General features: G+C 41.6%; 2 non-coding genes across 2 annotated transcripts; one reads left to right on the top strand and one right to left on the bottom strand.

Annotated features, from left to right (window-relative positions):
• Nucleotides 1-3,754: 3,754 nt before the first annotated feature.
• On the top strand, nucleotides 3,755-3,827 carry TRNAK-UUU (transfer RNA lysine (anticodon UUU)). The gene has a single exon. It is a non-coding gene; the product is annotated as a tRNA-Lys (tRNA).
• Nucleotides 3,828-4,257: 430 nt separating this feature from the next.
• On the bottom strand, nucleotides 4,258-4,330 carry TRNAK-UUU (transfer RNA lysine (anticodon UUU)). The gene has a single exon. It is a non-coding gene; the product is annotated as a tRNA-Lys (tRNA).
• Nucleotides 4,331-7,144: the final 2,814 nt, after the last annotated feature.

The following is a 7,144-nucleotide window of genomic DNA, read 5'->3' as shown; positions in this document are numbered from 1 at the left end:
AAAAATTAGCTGGGCATGGTGGTGGGCACCTGTAGTCCCAGTTGCTTGGGAAGCTGAGGCAGGAAAATCACTTGAAACCAGGAGGCAGAGGATGAGGTTGCAGTGAGCTGAGACCATGCCACTGCACTCTAGCCTGAGCAACAAGAGTGAAACTCCGTCTAAAGGAAAAAAAAAACAGAAAGAAAGAAAATGTGATACATAAGGAAATCCTGCCATTTGCAACAACATGGACAAATCTGGAGGACTTTATGCTGAGTGAAATAAGCTAGAAACAGAAAGACATATACTATATTATTTCACTTATATGTGGAATCCAAAAAAGTTAAACTCATAGAAACAGCAGAATGGTTACCATGGGGCTGGCAGGTGAGGGAAACGAATAGATCTTGATCAAAGAGTACAAATTTTCACTTGTAAGATGAATAAATTTTGGGGATCTAACATACAGTACAGTGACTATAGTTATTAATAATGTATGGTGTACTTGAAATTTGCTAAGAGTGTAATCTCAAGTGTTCTCACCACACACACACACGCACACACTTTAAAAATAGTGGGAGAAATTAAATTTAAGAACTAGGAGAATCACCAAATATATAGAATCTGTGAGTTTAGCCTGCCCTCTAGTGGGAAAGTTAAGTTCAACAGTCTGCATAAAGAAGCTTCAAGAAGCACTCCAGGAAGATTTTATGCTAAAGTACAAGATGGCACTTGTGGTGTTTTTGATGCAACATAAATGAAGCAAACAGATTCATTTCATGCTATCTTGGGTGGACTTTGCAATGTTAACAAGCCAATCTTTCAATAGCTCACCATTGCCTGTAGGATAAAATTGTTTGCCTTAGCCTGACAGAAGTGTAGTCTCCAATGTGACCTTACTCCTCTCTATCTCCTTCTGCTCCAACAAGATTAAGTTATTCCCCATTCTCTGAATACACCTTGCAGTCCCCACATTCCTTCCAGATTTCCTGTTTTTCTCCCTACTGTGCCTAGCTCACTGCTGTGGAAGCAGCGGGTAATCAGTAAGCAAGTTTTTGATTGATTAATCCCATCCAGTTTATTTAATTTTAAACAGCAGGTTTTGTTATCCCGGAAGAAAGGGAGTATGATGTAACAAAGCCTTGGGGAGGAAAACACTTGAAGACCCTTTATCTATTCTTGCCCTTTTAAGGAGGCCTGGATAGACACCATTTCCCTTCCTTAAAACTTAAGTGGTATAATTTATTTCCACATCTCATTCATAGAAATAGTGCTAGCAGTTTTTCTTTATCTAACACAGTGGGTGCTGAAAAAAATATGTCTAAATAAATAAATGTCTGTGTTTTGCTCATTACAATTTCTTCAGTACACCTCTAACAGCTACTTGTTTAAACTGAATTACAATCATGCAGTTTCCCTGCTGAAAACTCAAGGGCCCAGCCACCCTTATTTTATAAACCCTGCTTTCCTGTCCATCTTCATCTGCCGCCACTCCACTTTATATTGAAATTGTTTCTGTGTGTGTCTTCTTTCCTAGACTGTTAGCAGGACCCATGTCCTATTCATCTCAGACTCTAGGGCTAGCACAGAGCCTAACCTGTAATAGACGATCAGTAAATGTTTGTTGAATTAAATCACTCCATTCTGGCACATTTTGAGTCTGTTCCTTCTAATCTTATTCACAATGGAAAAAAGTAGCAGAATGGTTAAACTTTAGATTTACAAGTTATCTCGAGGCCGTCTAATCAATTTCCCTTATTTTATAAATGTGGAAACCCAGGCCTGCTCAGGATCACACAGTTTGTTGGTCTTTGTTCTATAAGAATCAGACAATTGTAGGAAAGAAAAATTCCTCCAACTGAGGCTGAGCTATTTTGTTGTTCATTGTGTTCAGAAGCCACTCGTTCCCAGAAACTAAACTAAATTCCCTTATCAGTATTTGAAATTTCATAATCTTGTGTTCCACACCCCACGTGTCAGGGTTGATGAAATTGATTTTAGGTGGCTGGGCGCAGTGGCTCATGCCTGTAATCTCAGCACTTTGGGAGGCCGAGGCGGGCGGATCACCTGAGGTAAGGAGTTCGAAACCAGCCTGGCTAACATGGTGAAACCCCGTTTCTACTAAAAATACAAAAAATTAGCCAGGCGTAGTGGCTCGCGCCTATAATCCCAGCTACTCGGGAGGCTGAGGCAGGAGAATCGCTTGAACCGAAGAAGTGGAGATTGCAGTGAGCCGAGGTTGCGCCATTGTACTCCAGCTTAGACAACCAGAGCAAGACTCTGTCTCAAAGGAAAAAAAAAAAGAAGAAATTGATTTTAGGAAAAACTAAGCTGATCTGGAGATTTGTATTCTTAATACCCTATGTTGCTCCCACTGGTGCACACTGCTTTGGGAGGATTCATCTTGTGAGACTGTCTTGAAAACTGCAACTTGAGGCCGGTGCGGTGGTTCACACCTGTAATCCCAGCACTTTGGGAGGCAGAGGCAGGCGGATCACCTGAGGTCGGGAGTTTGAGACCAGCCTGGCCAACATGGTGAAACCCCATCTCTACTAAAAAAAAATTCAAAAATATTAGCCGGTCGTGGTGGCAGGCGCCTGTAATCCCAGCTACTCGGGAGGCTGAGGCAGGAGAATTGCTTGAACTTGGGAGGCAGAGGTTGCAGTGAGCCGAGATCCTGCCACTCCGCTCCAGCCTGGGCGACAGAGTAAGACTCCGACTCAAAAAAATAAAGAAAAAAGAAAACTGCAACTTGCCTGAAAGGGGAGGAAAGGCAAAATTCAATCTAAATTTAAATTAAAGGTCTAAACTCCTTTTCCCGCAATCTTAATTCAGACCTTTCCACAATCACGTCTATTTTCTTACAGTATTAGCTCCTCTGTGCATAAATCAAAAGTGTCTTTCCTTCTTTTGTGCTAAGTAATGCTTATCTAACAACTACATCATCTGATGAATAGAAATGTATTTTTCATTAATGGGAGAGATGTTGTAATCTAGTTTGGTAGAATAATTAAAATTAAGAGATCTTATCAGGGAAGTGATAAATAGAAGGCAGAAGTATAATAAAAAGAGGTTGCTTCCTGGCACAGCTGCAAAGATTGAAAGAAAAAAAAAGAAGAAAGGAAGGAAAGAAGGAAGGAAGGAAGGAGAGAGGTTGTAACCCCATGTCTAAATTTTGAATATTCATCTTGGTTGCCCATTTTTCTGTCATTTACTACCATTAATTTCCTTTTAGAAAAAAAATTTTCCTTTTAGAGAGTTTAGTAAATACTGGTAACTTATCAAACACGAAACAGCTGAAGAACACATGTTTTAAGTGAATGGAACAAAAAGAAAAGCAAAGGAAAAGGGGGGCCCCGCTTTAAAAAAAAAAAAAAAAAAAAAAACCTAAATGTAGCTACTTAAAAGGAAGCAGGCCGGGCGCGGTGGCTCACGCCTATAATCCCAGCAGGCGGATCATGGTGGTCAAGAATCAAGGTGGGCGGATCATGAGGTTAAGAAATCGAGACCGTCCTGGCCAACATGATGAAACTCCGTCTTTTCCAAAAATACAAAAATTTTCTGGGCGTGGTGGCGCGCGCCTGTAGTCTCAGCTACTCGGGAGGCTGAAGCAGGAGAATCACTTGAACCCGGGAGGCGGAGGTTGCAGTGAGCCGAGATCACGCTACTGCACTCCAGCCTGGCGACAGAGTAAGACACCATCTCAAACTGGGGGGGGAAAAAAAAAAGGTGGCAACCTATATGAAGTAAACAGAAATAGGCTTTGCTAGGGAGCGCCCGGATAGCTCAGTCGGTAGAGCATCAGACTTTTAATCTGAGGGTCCAGGGTTCAAGTCCCTGTTCGGGCGTCTGTAGTTTTCGTTACTTTAAGCTAATAAATATTATCCCATCAAGTTCCAAGTGTAGACATTGTAAACCCTTACATTTCAAGTTGAACCCAAATCATTTTTCACTGGTTTCAGAGTATGCTAGATAGACATGTTTTCAGGGAGGGAAAAGAAATGACTGAAAAGTCATCTAATTTCTTGGCGAGTATCGAAGTCTGGCACGGTGGTTTCCCAGAAAAATATTTGTTTTTTGATGGCTCATAATTGAGAAAGGAAGAAAAAAATCTTAAAAGCAAGCACCTTGTGCTGTCACCACAACAAAAAGTATGTGAGGTAATGCATACCCTTATCAGTTTGAATTAATCATTCAACAATATATACGTATTTCAGAACATGGTGTTGTACACCATAATGTATACAATTTGTATTTGTCCATTAAGAAAAAAAAAGACGCCCGAACAGGGACTTGAACCCTGGACCCTCAGATTAAAAGTCTGATGCTCTACCGACTGAGCTATCCGGGCTCCCGCCAACACTCACTTCTTCTGCTATTTCTTACATAAGAATAAGGACCCTTGAGTGATTGCATCATCCACACTGTGAGACTGCTTTAACGCCAAGGAAGTTCGTGATTCGTGCGTAAAATGAAAAATAGAAGGCCCAAATTCTGCGCCTTTCACCAGCATCACCAGCTAATTCAGAATTGCGAGATATTTATGCGCCTAGTAAGCATGATTAGGTAGGCTTTTTTTGTTTGTAATTAAATAGGTTCAGGATTAAAAGAATGGCGAGGTTTCACTTTTGAAGTGCTGTAATAACCTTCGATCTATTTTACCATTGATAACAGGATGGGCATCAGTGCTAAAACCTATCCAATAATAGAAAAAAATGAATCTGTCTAAGAGACTATGAATATGCCGTTCTGAAGCTATCGGGTTGCACTGTGCGATATAAAGTGAGAGAAAGGAAGGATGGTGAGGTTATCCAGTAGGTCCCCTGAAAGCATCCAAGTTTTTTTTTTTTTTTTTTAGACGGAGTCTCCCTCTGTCGCCCAGGCTGGCTTGCAATGGCGCGATCTCTCGGCTCACTGCAACCTCCGCCTCCTGGGTTCAAGCAATTCTCCCGCCTCAGCCTCCCGAGTAGCTGGGATTACTGGCGCCTGCCACCATGCCCAGCTAATTTTTGTATTTTTAGTAGAGACGGGGTTTCATCTTGTTGGCCAATCTGATCTCGAATTCCTGACCTCCGGTGATTCGCCCGGCGCATCCAAGTAATTTTAAGGGGCGCAAACTCTGGAGGAGTTCACCAACAGCGACCTTGGGGACAGAAGCCCTACTAAGCTAGAGAGACAGGAAAACGGAATATGGCATTGAAGAGAGATTGTTTTGATCTTGGCATTGGAGGTTCTTCCCTTCCGTAGCCATAAGTAATTTGAGCACTGCCCTTTGCTATGGAGCTGGTGTTGAGAATGACCACGGTAGAGCTTTGAGAGTGGGACATTAAAGGTCTTTGTTAGCTGATGTTACTTCACCTTAATGCCATCCTTAACTTCTTTCGGGGTGATTGCTCTGGTCCAGCAATTCCACTTTTAGGAATTTGTCCTGAAGAAATAATCAGGGGTGACCGGGTGTGGTGGCTCACGCCTGTAATCTCAGCACTTTGGGAGGCCCAGGCGGGTGGATCACGAGGTCAGGAGTTCGAGACTAGCATGATCGACGTTGTGAAACCCCGTCTCTACTAAAAAATACAAAAAAGTTAGCCAGGCGTGGTGGTGCACTCCTGTAATCCCATCTACTCAGGAGGCTGAGTCAGGAGAATCGCTTGAAGCTGGGAGGCAGAGGTTGCAGTGAGCCGAGATCATGCCACTGCACTCCAGCCTGGGCGACAGGGCGAGACTCTGCCTCAAAAAAAAAAAAAAAAAAAAAAAAAGAAGAAGAAGAAGAAGAATCATGGGTGTACAAAAAGATCTGACTACAGGAGAGATCGTCATGGCATTTTAATCAGAAACAAGAAAAATAGCTACATAAATTATGGTACGGCCTTAATTATTATGCAGCCATTAATAATCATGTTTTGGAAGAATAGGATTTGGGAAAAAATAGAAAACATTTTTAAGTTAGGAAACATTTCAACATTTCAAATCAATAGTGTTTTGTTTTGTATTTTCAAGAAAAGGGTGCATATATGTGCACTGAAAAACAGAGGATAAAAAAGACAACAAACAAACAAAGGATACATGCTTATACAAAACCCGGGTTCTGAAGTTAGGTGCCCTGTTTTTGAATCCTGACTACCATTGTGTAACCTTGAGCAAGCTATTTCTCTGTGTGTCAGGACAATAGGATGACTGTGAGATTTAAATAACATAGTATATAGACATTGTTTGCAATAGTGTCTGACATGTAATAAGCATTCATGCAGGCACATAAAGATTTAACGGCAAAAATGTAACAAGAACAGACCCTATGAATCCTGCTCTTTCAACCTTCTCTGACACCATTTACCTTTCTACAAAGAATTAACATATTTGATTGAAGTGGAACGAGATGTATAAAGCTGATTTTTAAGGCTGGGCACGGTATCCCAGCACTTTGGGAGGCCGAGATGGGAGGACTGCTTGAGGCCAGGAGTTTGAGAGCAGCCTAGACAACATAGTGATACCTGCCCCCTCCTGCCGCCACCATCCCCCCACATAATCAATCAATAAACTGGGCGTGGTGGCACCTGGCTGTGATTCCTGCTACTGGGGAGGCTGAGGTGGGAGGATTGCTCTTGCCCAGCAGTTCAAGATCAGCTTGGGCAACATGGTGAAACTCCCTCTCCACAAAAAAATACAAAAATTAAAAATTAGCTGGGCATGGTGGCGTGAGCCTACAGTTCCAGCTACTTAGGAGGCTGAGATGGGAGAATCGCCTGGGCCCAGGAGGTGGAGACTGCAGTGAGACAGGATGGAGCCACTGTGCTCCAGTCAGGGCACTGTATGTTGGATCTGCATGTTACAACATGCACAAAAATAAATTCTGAATACATTAATGCCCTAAATGTGAAAAGCAAATCTTTCTAGCTGGCCCTTTGGACCCTTAAAAAAAGAAAAGCAACTCTTCAGAACTTTTACAAGAAAATATATGAGAGTATCTTTATGACCCAGAGATGGGGAAGAATCTCTTATATAATAAATTTTTAAAAAGCACAAAACATAAGAAAATTAACAAATTTTATTTCATTAAAAATTGTTAATCAAAGACAATGTTTAAAAAGTGAAAAGCTACATATGTGAAATCATTATCTATAACACATATAACCAAGAAGGATTAATATCCAGATTATATGGAAAACTC

Source organism: Hylobates moloch, unplaced genomic scaffold, assembly GCF_009828535.3.
Source record: "Hylobates moloch isolate HMO894 unplaced genomic scaffold, HMol_V3 SCAFFOLD_18, whole genome shotgun sequence".
Classification (NCBI taxonomy): Eukaryota; Metazoa; Chordata; class Mammalia; order Primates; family Hylobatidae; genus Hylobates; species Hylobates moloch.
Note: the sequence above shows the minus strand (reverse complement) of the source record. Positions and strands in the feature narration are given on the sequence as shown.